This window comes from Hyperolius riggenbachi, chromosome 10 (genome assembly GCF_040937935.1).
Source record: "Hyperolius riggenbachi isolate aHypRig1 chromosome 10, aHypRig1.pri, whole genome shotgun sequence".
Classification (NCBI taxonomy): Eukaryota; Metazoa; Chordata; class Amphibia; order Anura; family Hyperoliidae; genus Hyperolius; species Hyperolius riggenbachi.
In genome coordinates, this window is record NC_090655.1 from 164,160,769 (window position 1) to 164,175,063 (window position 14,295).

At 44.1% G+C, this 14,295-nt stretch overlaps 1 protein-coding gene across 3 annotated transcripts in view; it reads right to left on the reverse strand.

Annotated features, from left to right (window-relative positions):
* Positions 1-14,295, reverse strand: part of PRXL2A (peroxiredoxin like 2A) — a 588,565-nt gene that overhangs the window by 538,024 nt on the left and 36,246 nt on the right. The gene's annotated exons all lie outside the window — the stretch shown is intronic.

Consider the following 14,295-nt stretch of genomic DNA (forward strand, 5'->3'; position numbering starts at 1 on the left):
TCTTTCTCATCCATACTTCTCCTTTGTCTTGCCTTTCTCTTTGGGCGACAGGTGGGGGCACATTGAGAGAAGATGGAAAGAATTTCCTCTTCTCCCCAACTAGCCCTTTCTAGGACTACTGGTTCTCGACTCTGGTCGTCAAGAAACCTTTCAGGTTTGAACGTATGTTGTAGGTTATGTTGTCCTGACTTGTACATGATCATTATCCTGGTTTTGACTTCCCGGTACATGATGCCACGCGCTGCCGAATTGTCTTTCAACCATGGTGTAATCTGTCTGAGTGCCCCCCTGTGGGTTGCACTTTGTTGTTCTACTCGTGTACAACGGTTTAAACTGTTACTGTTTGTTAATGAAAATTGTATTAAAATATTGAAACCAAATGAGCTTATCTGCCATGGCAGTCAGAGGGCACGAGGAGAGATCGAATTACAACTTGTGATTAGAGACAAATGAGGAAGAATTAGGCAAAACTCTCACTTGACATATACATATATACATACATATATCAATATATATAAAATCGGATGTATGGATGTGTGTATGTACGTGCCGCGATCACGCGAAACCGCCTTGACCAATTTGAATGAAACTTGGTATACAGATCCCTTACTACCTGGGATAATATGTTCTGGGGGTCTCATGCCCCCCCCCCCCCCTGCACACCTGGGCGGAGCTACAAACAGCAAATCAGATTTCACCCATTCATGTCAATGGAAATAATGGAAAAGGTTGCTATTCACACAGTAATCAAGCCAGAGTCCCCACACTTGGCACAGTTGGTCACTTGGTGACCGAGGTTACAAATCCACAAAAAGTGGGAGGAGCAAAAAGCAGCCAATCAAATTTCAGCCATTCATTTTTAATGGGAAAATGTAAACGGCAGTCATTCTTACACGGTTAATCGCAGGGTTCTCAAGCTTGGCACACTTGGTCACTGGGTGAATAGGATTAAGATTCAGGAAAGTGGGTGCAGTCTACAACAGCCAATCAAAATTCACCCATTGATTTTCAAGGGGAATATTTAAACTGCTGCCATTCACACACTGTTAATGGCAGAGGCTTCAAACTTGCTACAGTCAGTCAATGGGTGACTGGGGTCCAAATTCACTAAAGGGGTGGGGCCACAAACAGCCAATAAGATTTATTTGCTGGATAAACTGCTTCCATTCACACATTTTTGATGCAAGGAACCCAAAGACTCACAAACTTTGTCATTGAGTGAATGGGTGTCCAGGTTACAAAAAGTAGGCGGAGCCAAAAAAAAATTTCACTGGGAAAATATAAACTGCAACCATTCTTACACTGTTATGGCAGAGTTCTCAAACTTTGCACAGTTGGTCACTGTGTGACTGGCATTAATATTTAGGAAAATGGGTGGAGCCTACAACAGCTAATCAAAATTCACCTGTTGATTTACAAGGGGAATATTGAAACTGCTGCCATTCTTACACTGTTAAAGGGAATGTCCAAGCAAAATAAAGAAAAAAAGAGTTTCACTTACCTGGGGCTTCTACCAGCCCCATGTAGCCATCCTGTGCCCTCGTAGTCACTCACTGCTGCTCCAGTCCCCCGCTGGCAGCTTGCCGACCTCGGAGGTCGGCGGGACGCATTGCGTACATTACGCATTCCCGCTAGTGCAGGAACATTAACACATATTTTTACGCGTTACTGGTTCAATGCGTAAAAATGTACGCATTGAACCAGTAACGCGTAAAAATATATGTGTTAATGTTCCTGCACTAGCGGGAATGCGTAAAAATGTACGCAATGCGTCCCGTCGACCTCCGAGGTCGGCAAGCTGCCAGCAGGGGACTGGAGCAGCAGTGAGTGACAACGAGGGCACAGGATGGCTGCATGGGGCTGGTAGAAGCCCCAGGTAAGTGAAACTCTTTTTATTTTGCTTGGACATTCCCTTTAATGGCAGAGGCCTCAAACCTGCTACAGTTGGTCATTGAGTGACTGGGGTTCAAATGCTGGAGAGAGAGTCACAAAGCGCCAATCTGTATATTCCCATAGAAATTAAATAAATTATTGATGCCAAAGCTCACAAACTTGGTCATTAATTGTGTGTTAGGGTTAGAAAAAGTGGGCAGAGCCAACACCAGCCAAATACATACCCGGGCAACGCCGGGTCGTATGTATGTATGTATGTATGTATATCTATATCTATATCTATATCTATCTATCTATAGATGGATAGAGAGAGAGAGAGAGAGAGAGAGAGAGAGAGAGAGCGAGAGATGCCGCCGCGGAGAAAGGCAGCATGGCGGCTGTCTCCGCGCATCAGCCAGCGATCTCAGTTTCATGCGACTGATCTGCCTGGTCCATCCATTGCACATAGGTTGAGAGCTGCGCGCGCCAGGCGACAGGACCTTTATACGAGTAGAAGGGGAGTCAGCTATTCCGCCCAGTCAGCTGACTCCAACAGTACTTCAGATTGGCTGAGTGGCTGGGGCGGCGCTGTGAGCAATTTAGTATATATAGTACCAGACTGTCAGTTGCCCGGTGTCTGCTGTTACAAATACTTGCGTGTGAGCGCTCAGACCTTGGTCAGATACCAAAGTGTGCTAGAACCGTCCGGAGTCGGGGATCCACACTTAGCCAGATTCTGTTGATAGCTTAAAGTACTAATTCGTTGTATTATCTGTTATGACCTTCTGCCTCCATTGACTATTCTCCTGCTTGCTGACTTTGTACCTCTGCCTATCTGATTCATGTTGCCGAGCCCTGCCTGGAAAACAACTCTGAAGTCTTCTGTTTTTGTACCTCATCTGTCCGTTCGTTGCCAACTCTGCCTGTCTGACCTCTCTATCCTCGCCAGTGGGCCTAGCCACTGGTGAGGAATCTGTAGCAGTCACCTGCTCCTCAGGTGAAGCGTTTATGTGATACAGCCTTAGTCACCTGCTCCTCAGGTGATCACCTTTTCAGCTTGCCAGTGGCACCGGCTCCTCAGGTGTCCTTTGGCTACAGTACTGTCTGAATCACCTGCTCCTCAGGTGATCAGCATTGCAGCATACTTTTAGCCCCTGCTCATAGTTACATAGTTACATAGTTACATAGTTACTTTGGTTGAAAAAAGACATACGTCCATCGAGTTCAACCAGTACAAAGTACAACACCAGCCTGCTCCCTCACATATCCCTGTTGATCCAGAGGAAGGCGAAAAAACCCTTACAAAGGTAAAAATTCCTTCCCGACTCCAGATGGCAATCAGATAAAATCCCTGGATCAACATCATTGGCATTACCTAGTAATTGTAGCCATGGATGTCATTCAACGCAAGGAAAGCATCTAAGCCCCCTTTAAATGCAGGTATAGAGTTTGCCATAACGACTTCCTGTGGCAATGCATTCCACATCTTAATCACTCTTACTGTAAAGAACCCTTTCCTAAATAAATGGCTAAAACGTTTTTCCTCCATGCGCAGATCATGTCCTCTAGTCCTTTGAGAAGGCCTAGGGACAAAAAGCTCATCCGCCAAGCTATTATATTGCCCTCTGATGTATTTATACATGTTAATTAGATCTCCTCTAAGGCGTCTTTTCTCTAGACTAAATAAACCCAGTTTATCTAACCTTTCTTGGTAAGTGAGACCTTCCATCCCACGTATCAATTTTGTTGCTCGTCTCTGCACCTGCTCTAGAACTGCAATATCTTTTTTGTAATGTGGTGCCCAGAACTGAATTCCATATTCCAGATGTGGCCTTACTAGAGAGTTAAACAGGGGCAATATTATGCTAGCATCTCGAGTTTTTATTTCCCTTTTAATGCATCCCAAAATTTTGTTAGCTTTAGCTGCAGCGGCTTGGCATTGAGTACGATTATTTAACTTGTTGTCGATGAGTACTCCTAAGTCCTTCTCCAAGTTTGATGTCCCCAACTGTATCCCATTTATTTTGTATGGTGTTAGACCATTGGTACGACCAAAATGCATGACTTTACATTTGTCAACATTGAATTTCATCTGCCATGTATGTGCCCATATAGCCATCCTATCCAGATCCTGTTGCAATATAACACTATCTTCCTTAGAGTTGATGATTCTGCACAATTTTGTATCATCTGCAAAAATAGCAACATTGCTCACTACTGTATCCACTAGGTCATTAATAAATAAATTGAAGAGCACTGGACCCAGTACAGACCCCTGTGGGACCCCACTGCTAACAGTCTCCCATTTTGAGTATGATCCATTGACCACAACTCTTTGTTTTCTGTCCATTAGCCAGTTCCCTATCCAAGCACACAGACTCTTCCCCAGTCCTTGCATCCTCATCTTTTGCACCAGACTTTTGTGGGGAACAGTGTCGAAGGCCTTAGCAAAGTCTAAGTATATCACATCTACAGCATTCCCAATATCCATATTAGCATTCACTACCTCATAAAAGCTGAGCATGTTAGTCAAACAGGACCTGTCTTTAGTAAACCCATGTTGATGCTGAGAAATAAGATTATTTTCTACTATGAAGTCATGTATAGTATCTCTTAGTAACCCCTCAAATAGTTTGCATACAACTGATGTTAAGCTTACAGGTCTATAATTTCCTGGATCTGATTTTTTGCCCTTCTTAAATAATGGGAAAACGTGGGCTGTACGCCAATCCACTGGGACTCTGCCAGTTGCAAGAGAGTCACAAAAGATAAGATAAAGGGGTTTATCTATAACTGAACTTAATTCCCTTAGGACCCGAGGATGCATGCCATCCGGGCCAGGTGCCTTGTCCATTTTTAATTTATTTAGTCTTGCCTTTACTTCTTCCTGCGTTAAGTATTTAATATTACAGTTAGAAGATTGAGACTCTTCCGCCTCTGTAATTTGCAACAGTGCTGTTTCCTTTGTAAAGACAGAAGCAAAGAAAGCATTTAATAACTCTGCCTTACCTTGGTCATCCACCATTGAGTTTCCACCTTCATCCTTTAGGAGTCCTATACAGTCAACCTTTCTTTTTTTAGAGTTGATGTACTTGTAAAACTTTTTTGGGTTAGATTTGATATCCCTAGCGATTTGATTTTCAGCTTCGATCTTTGCTAGCCTAATTTCTTTTTTACAATTTTTATTGCACTCCTTGTAATTGCTGAGTGCAGCCTCGGACCCCTCCTGTTTTAGGACCTTATAGGCATTCTTTTTCCTCTTCATTTTATCTCTAACCTTTCTATTCATCCATAGAGGCCTTTTTTTATTCCTAGACATTTTGTTTCCATATGGGATATACATACTACAATATTGATTGAGAATACGTTTAAAAGCTTGCCATTTCCCTTCAGTGTCCTCCCCTTGTAGTACATTATCCCAGTTCACCAAACTTAGTGCCTGCCTAATTTGATTGAACTTTGCTTTTCTAAAATTCATAGTTTTAGTGGTCCCGCTGCCCCGTGGCCTATCAGTCACCAGATCAAACGTTATCATGTTGTGATCACTATTTCCCAAATGTTCTTGAACCTGCACATTTGATACATTATCTGGTCTATTCGAAATGATCAGATCCAGTAACGCATTCCCCCTAGTTGGTTCCGTTACCATTTGAGTCAAGTAATTGTCCTGTAGTGCTGCCAGAAATCTGCTGCTTTTACCAGAATGGGTAGCCTCAATACCCCAGTCAATGTCTGGAAAGTTGAAGTCGCCCATAACTATGACCTCATTTTTACTTGCCGCTTTTTCAATTTGCTGTAGTAATTGCAGTTCTGCAGCTTCATTAATATGAGGTGGTCTGTAGCATACCCCAATAAGCAATTGGCAACTTTTATTTCCACCATGAATATTTACCCAAACGGACTCCACATCTTCGCAATCTTCCTCCATCTCATCGTTGAGGACAGCTGTAAAAGAATTCTTAACAAAGAGACAAACCCCTCCACCTTTTTTCCCTGTTCTATCCCTCCTGAACACATTGTATCCTTTTAAATTGGCTATCCAGTCATGACTTTCATCCATCCATGTCTCGGTTATTCCCACAATGTCATAGCCTTTGTCATTCAGAATGAACTCTAGTTCATCTATTTTATTTGCAAGGCTCCGAGCATTGGTTATCATGCACTTTATATTTTTACCACCACATTTACCAATTTTGTTTACCTGAAATGGGCTACTTGAAGTTTTACCAACCTCCTTAATCTTTACACTGTCCCCACCCCCCTCTCCACCCCCCATAATGTTAGGCTCCCACTGTCTTTTTACCTTATCTTGTCTATATGTTGAGACTTTATCCTCCCGCCTCCCCCCAGATCCTAGTTTAAAATCTCCTCCAACCGTTTAGCCATCTTCTCCCCCAATGCAGCTGCACCCTCCCCATTAAGGTGCAGCCCGTCCCTGCTGTGCTCATCAGGGACTCTTTAACAGCTACACAGCTGGACTCGCCTGTTACTCAGGTGATTCTTGGCTGCAGTATTGTCTGAAGTCACCCACTCCTCGAGAGGCCTCATCTTCCTCATTAGTGTTGCACCAAACACTATCTCACATCGGTAGTCTTGTGTCTGGCTATACTAGCATTATTGGCGATTCTGCAGTGTGTGTGTGTGTGTGTGTGTGTGTGTGTGTGTGTGTGTGTGTGTGTGTGTGTGTGTGTGTGTGTGTGTGTGTGTGTGTGTGTGTGTGTGTGTGTGTGTGTGTGTGTGTGTGTGTGTGTGTGTGTGTGTGTGTGTGTGTGTGTGTCTAGATCTATCCATCCCAGTCTTTTAGGGTATGTCTCTACTAGCTTTGCACATCTAGAGACTGAAATCCTTGCCCATTCTTGTTTGCAAAAAGCCTCCAGCTCAGTCAGATTAGATGGACAGCAGTTGTGAACAGCAGTTTTCAGATCTTGCCATAGATTCTCTATTGGATTTAGATCTGGACTTTGACTGGGCCATTCTAACACATGGATAGGTTGTGTTTTAAACCATTCCATTGTTGCCCTGGCTTTATCTTTAGGGTCTTTGTCATGCTGGAAGGTGAACCCCTGCCCCAGTCAAGTCTTTTGCAAGTCAAGTCCCAGTCAAGTCTTGACTCCAAGAGGTTTTCTTCCAAGATTGCCCTGTATTTGGCTCCATCCATCTTCCCATCAACTTTGACCAGCTTCCCTGTCCATGCTGAAGAGAAGCAACCCCAGAGCATGATGCTACCACCATATTCGACAGTGGGGATTGTGTGTTCAGAGTGATGGGCAGTGTTAGTTTTCTGCCACACTTAGCGTTTTGCATTTTGGCCAAAAATTTCAATTTTGGTCTCATCCGACCAGAGCACCTTCTTCCACATGTTTGCTGTGTCCCCCACATGGCTTGTGGCAAACTGAAAACAGAACGTCTTATGCTTTTCTGTGAACAACGGCTTTCTTCTTGCCACTCTTCCATAAAGGCCAACTTTGTGCAGTGCATGACAAATAGTTGTCCTATAGACAGACTCCCCCACCTGAGCTGTAGATCTCAGCAGCTCGTCCAGAGTCACCATGGGCCTCTTGACTGCATTTCTGATCAGCGCTCTCCTTGTTCGGCCTGTGAGTTTAGGTACACGGCCTTGTCTTGGTAGGTTTACAGTTGTGCCATACGCCTTCCATTTCTGAATGATCGCTTGAACAGTGCTCCGTGGGATGTTCAAGGCTTTGGAAATATTTTTGTAGCTTAAGCCTGCATTAAATTTGTCAATAACTTTATCCCTGACCTGTCTGGTGTGTTCTTTGGACTTTATGGTGTTGTTGCTCCCAATATTCTCTTAGACAACCTCTGAGGCCCTCACAGAGCAGTTGTATTTGTACTGACATTAGATTACACACAGGTTCACTCTATTTAGTCATTAGCACTCATCAGGCAATGTCTACAGGCAACTGACTGCACTCAGACCAAAGGTGGCTTAATGATTACGCACATCCCACTTTGCAGTTATTGATTTGTAAAAAATGTTTGGAATCATGTATGATTTTCTTATCACGTCTCACGTGTACACCACTTTGTATTGGTCTTTCACGTGGAATTCCAATAAAATTGATTCATGTTAGTGGCAGTAATGTGACAAAATGTGGAAAACTTCAAGGGGGCCGAATACTTTTGCAACCCATTAATCCAAGCTTGGGGGGACTGGTTCTTTCCACTTATCTACTATCATTTTTTTTTAGCAACCTTGGTACCTACTTCTTTAATTAAAATACTACCTTTACATCCACCCGTGTCAGCAAATCCAAAGATAGCTTCTTCTACAGATAGATCGAAGGTATCTCCTAGTAATTCTCTACAAAAATGGCTTATTTCATCCCAAAAGATTTTAACTATGGGGCATGTCCACCACATGTGCAGCTCTGTCCTGTCCTTCTGCCCACACCTCCAACAGACTTCTCTATGGCCAGTGAATCTCTGGATGTGTGCTGGGGTAATATACCATTTAGCAGCGGTCTTGTACTGGATAAGTTGTAGTCCTGCATCCTGTATAGACCAGTTACTACGCCAGATCTTAGGCCATTTGCAACTGAGTGTAGGATTGATAGTTGTTTCCCATTTTGTACAGTAAGTTGGGGTAGAATTATCTATCTCTCCTGGGCTATTAAGTCTATTTAGTTTAGATAGAGCCTTTTCCATTTTTTTTATTAAGTAGGATGTGTTTTTCTAAAATATTCAGGTCTTTCCTAATTTTAGTAGATTTCGAGTGCACTTTTGCAGGAAACTTCGAGCTTGAATTAGTCCCCAGGAATTTTCCTGCCCATGATTACATAATAGGCTAGGTATTTTCAAAGTGTGGTCGCCCCTGAGGTTAATAATACGAGTTTCACTGCTTATTTTGTTCTTTATAAACCAAGACTTCTCCAAACCTGGAATAAAGTCTGGATTGTCCCTCAATGTGGTCAGAGGCGAAAGGCCTGTTTCTTTTTGCCATTTTAGAACAAACCAGTAAAAGGTTTTTAGTGTGGGGCTGATCAGCGGATGGTAGGTAGTAGAATATACTTTATAAATATTACTTGGTATCCATGAAAAAATTAAATTAAGTTTACCTTCCTCCTTTTCCAGTAACGTCCATATTTTACCTGTTTGGTTAGGAGAGGATTCTATCCTCCAGTCCAGAACTCTAGCCAAGTGTATACTTCTGGATGTTTGGTGCCGCTAGGCCTCCCGTCTCTTTCCCCCTAGAGATTAGTTTGTAGCTTAAATCTACATCTGGACCTACTCCATATAAAAAGTTTTGAAAAATTTATGCCAGCTTTGGAACCATGAACCTGGGATGGTCACCGGCAAACTCCGCAATAAAAAGATGAGCGTGGGTAGCACAACCATTTTGATAATATTAATCCTGCCAATGATGTTAAAACAAGGGCGATCCCATGACTGAAGTTTTTCCTTATATTCTTTTATAATTTTGGAGAAATTGGCCCTAAACAGATCCTTAGGGTCTTTAGTGAGGGAGATTCCAAGATAATTACACACTTGTTCCATTTAAATTTATTTTTTTGTTTAATATTTTGTACAGTAGCAACTGAACAACCCAAATTCAAGATTGTAGTTTTGTCTTGATTTAGCTAAAAGTTGTAATACAGTGAGAATGTATTAAAAAGTTCCTCACACCTAACAATAGAATGGATCGGGTCAGTCAGGATTAATAACAGATCATCAGCATAGGCAAGCACTTTGATCTCATCTTCATTTGTTTTAACACCTTTTATCTGATTATCGAACTGAATTAATTGGATAACAGCTTCTAGACTTAGATTGAATAGCCAAGAAGATAGTGGGCAACCCTGTCTGACCCCATTTTTGATGTCAAAATTACTAGATATACATGTCCATTAACATTGACTCCAGCACTTTGATTCGTATATTGTCTTTTCATTTTATTAATAAAATTGAAGTCAAAGCCAAACCTTTCGAGAATTAAGAATATAAAATCCCTCGAAAGTCTGTCAAACGCTTTTTCTGCGTCTACAGCAATCATTATTGCTTCTACCCCCCTTTTTCTGCATGTATGTATCAAATTTATTGCTGCATAATTATCTTGAGTTTGTTTATTTTTAACAAAGCTGGCCTGCTGCTTGCCCAGAATTCCATTAGCAACCCCGCCCAGTCTATTTGCCAAGATTTTTGCATAAATCTTGACATCACAGTTTAGAAGCGATATTGGTCTGAAATTTGCACAATCTAAGTTAGATTTCCCTTCCTTTGGAATTAACGTTATGGTTGCTCGGTTAGTCTCTTTAGAAAAGATAGCAGCTCTTTCCTCATTGTTAACCAGATTACAAAAGATAGGGGCCAAGACTGGAGCGAAGTACTGATAAAACTCTGCGCAATAACCGTCAGGACCAGGGCTCTTTCCCTTCTGGAGTTTGGACACAGTGTCTATAAATTCACTTTCTTTTATTAATGAGCCAAGCATTTCTTGGTCTATAGTGTCTAATTTAGGCAAGTTGATTTTATCCAAGTAATCCCTTGTATTCTGGAGTCTTGGAATATCCATGTTGTATAATCTTTCATAAAAAAAAAAAAAAAAAAAAAAGAGAGAGAACACGGGGCGGAGCCTGCGATGGAAGGGTGAAGACGTGCTCCTGTTCAGCTCCCGGCCATGTGCACACTCTTAGCTAAATTTGGCCTCGCATCCCTTCATTTTTTTCCCCCAAGTGGCATGAGAAGGTCCAGGAAGGGTGACTCGGCCCAGCAGTGCCCTAATACCTCATTGCAGAGACCTCTAACCAGGTACTTTCAAGCCCTAAGTGAGACTCCAGCTACTCCCAATATGGCCGACCCGTCATCCTTGCCTCCAGCAGCCTCTGGCCCAAGCTCTATGAAGTCGGGCCCATATGCCCTTACCAACCTGGAGGATATATGGAGATTTCTAAAGGGGCTTCCTACCAAGCAGGACATGGAGGAACAGACCGAACGAATAGTGTCCTCCACGAGGTCGGAAATAGCTACCATCCTTGCGGACATCAGCGGCCTAGCAGAACGGGTCACGACGGTGGAAAATGATGTGACCTCGCTGAGAGCAGAAGTGGCAAAGCTGCGAGAAGAGAGCAAGAGACAGTCCACCTTCACCCGCTCTATGCGCACTTCAAATGGAGGACATGCAAAATAGGGGACGCAGGAATAATGTACGCGTAAGAGGTGTTCCAGAGCAAGTCAACGCGGACAATATTATCCCCACGCTGCGCACTCTTTTTAACAGCCTTCTCAACAGACCTGCGGACCAAAAGCTCAAATTTGACAGAGCTCACAGAGCCCTCCGAGCGGCCCCAGGGAGAGAGGAACAACCCCGCGACATCATCTGTAGGCTGCACAACTATCAGGAGAAGGAGCTGATCATGGTAGCAGCAAGGAGGAAGAGCAATCTGGAGTGGGAAGGGGCAGCGGTATCCCTTTTCGAGGATCTGGCACCCTCCACGCTGGCACAGCGGCGAGCGCTGAAACCTCTACTGCGGAAGAAGTTACCTACAAGTCAGGATTTCCATTCCAACTTATTGTGAAGAAAGGAACCCAGTCCTTTGTGACCCGCCATCCTAGGGACCTCCCGGAGTTCTTTCGTGTAATGGACATTCCCACAGTGGCCGTCCGAGTGGAATCCGGACACTATGGACTTTCTGGGCCACAGAAACCACGCAAGCAGCGCTGAGGAGAGGGCTAGTTCATAAGTACTGTACCCCCTTTCCCCCTGTAGCCCATCCGCCCACATGATGCCTCCTGAACTATGGCCCCTAATGTCCGGCATACCCTCCCTTTTTTCCTTTTCTCTTCCCCGGTGACCCCCCTGCCCACAGGATGTCTACTGAACTATTGCCTCTAATGCTCGCATAATCGCAATATGCTGCCATGTTTCCCTATACCCGCCTCATTTATTTGAACTCCACCAACGGTTGCCAAGGCCTACATTGGACTGTAATATATGCTGGATGCTCTTCCCCTTGGTCTGAGGAAGCCACGGCAGAAGCCTTACAGCTCGCAGCTAGTCGCATTGCTATGGGACGATATATCAGGCTATAGGCATTGATGACTAACCACTGTCCACTTGAACCTGGTGTGCGGCTTTGGGGGGACGTCAATGGACCTTAGCATCGGGGGGTGGAGGAACTTTGTTGTCTGCCCCCCTCGGCCCCCCCCCCTTAACTATGTAATGATGGGCTTCGGCGCCCCTCCTCCCCCGCATCGGGAGAACCCTGGCCCTCTGGAATGCTGACTCCTCTCTGTAGTTAGTACATGCATAATGTTTATAGGGGTCCTTATAGAGCCAGTTATTTTGGAAAGTGTCTGGGGATGCCAGGTTGCTGTGCACTATGTCACTGAACGCCATGGGGGATGGGGGCTGGGTACCTAGGACCCAGTGACAGGCAAATCCTTTGCTTTAAGCATGGGGAACAGGTTACTCTTTTGGGTAATGAGCAACACAAGCCCGTCAGGTCTCGGGAGGGGGCCGCATCATGGGGTCTCTTTTTTAAAATAACATGCAACACTTAAAGGGGTGCTGGGCGGGGGCTGGCAGGGGGAGGGGGCCTCACATTGGCTTATCTCCTACTTCTCTTGCTACTTGCCTCTCTTTCTAAACTAGAACTACAGCTTGTTAAAAACCACTTTGTATGAGATTGGTTGGAGGGTTCCTCTCTCTATTTTGAAGGGATAAAAGGTTAATACTTCATTATACTATCAGTAATGTGTGCCTGGCCGGAGCCAGGGCTCGTGACTAAGGTTCTTTCATCAAAATCCTCTACCCCAGCAGGATTTGCCGGTCACACAATGGTGCCTAAAAGGCCCTAGGCAATGTTATCCAATGTCAGGATCTTGTATTCTGGCGAGCTCTATGGGTGAGCATTTTTCTAACTTTCTTGCTCCTCATATGCTCAATACACACTTTTATATGTACTTTATCTTTGTCTATTTCTTTTCTGTTGGGTCTTTGTTTCTTCTAATAGTCTGCTGGTTAATAGGTGGGTTGGTTGTGGGCGCGGGTCATGGGGAGCTTCTGCTAGTCACCAATGTTCCAGCGGTCACTTAAACTGCTGTCTTTAAATGCCAGGGGTCTAAATGTCCCAGAAAAAAAGGTCGGCGTGACTTAATCTGTGTCACAAAGAACATGCCAATATTGTATGCCTACAAGAGACGCACTTCAAACAACCTAAAGTACCCAAACTGTATAATAAATATTACAGAACACTATATACTGTAGCCCTCTTCAGGAGTCCAAGGTTATGGGAACAGCGATATTTCTCTCGAAAGTCACCCCATTTACTCTGGTTGAAGAGTATGGAGAACCACAGGGTAGATTCAACCGAATTAAAGGCACCTTATATAACCCAAAAAAAAAAAAAAAAAAAAAAAAAACACTATAGGCCCATATTACGCTCCTAATACGAATCAGGTCTCCTTCCTTCAATCCTTTCTATCTCGTCTTCACACGTTTGCGGAGGTCAGTGTCCTCCTGGGTGGTGATCTCAATCTTTCCTTGAACCCAACGATCGACTCCTCTTCAGGGAGGGGCCCGGTGTCTCAGAGGTTATTACGAAAATGCCATTCTCTCCTACACTCCATGCAGTTAGTTGATGTATGGCGGCTACATAATCCTACTGTAAAAGATTACACGTTTTTCTCCCATCCTCATAACACTTGAGGATTGACTACATTTTCCTCTCACATAATCGCCTCTCGGTGTCGGCCTCCCCTGGGATAGGTAGCATGACTCTTTCTGATCATGCGCCTGTCACGGTGGAGATCTCGCTGGGAGATTACAGGCGTGGCCCTGCCTCCTGGAGATTGAATGGCTCCCTGATAGAGGATAAACAGATATTTGAAAAACTTAAGACAGAAATGGAGGAATTCTTCCATATCAATGCTCAGGAGGACACTTCCCCATTGCTCTTGTGGGAAACACACAAATGCTATGTAAGAGGCCTTCTGATTAGGGAAGGAGCCAGAAGGAAGAGGGAACGTGAGAAAGAAATTGGAGATATACTCTCTTCCATAGCAGTACTGGAAACTAGACACAAGCAGAGTAAATCTCCAACACTTCTGTCAGAATTGACGAGCAAGAGAGATTCACTCCGAGGGTTGCTATTCCATAAAGTTAAATATGCGGCATTTAGATGTCGCCGTTCGTTTTACAAATATGGCAATAAATGTGGCTCTATGTTAGCGAGAGCCCTGAAAGACCAACAAACCTCTATTAATTGTCTCCATCCGCCAGGAAATATCCAATCTCCAATCTTCACCTCCCACCCCCTCCCAACCAGCTCCTCCTCCACCCTATCCTCCCCTCACATCCTTCACTCCTACCACCAAGGAAGTCAACCACCTACTGCAGACTTCCCATACCACTACTTCCCCCCTTGACCCCATCCCTTCTGATTTACTCCAGCCTCACTTCAC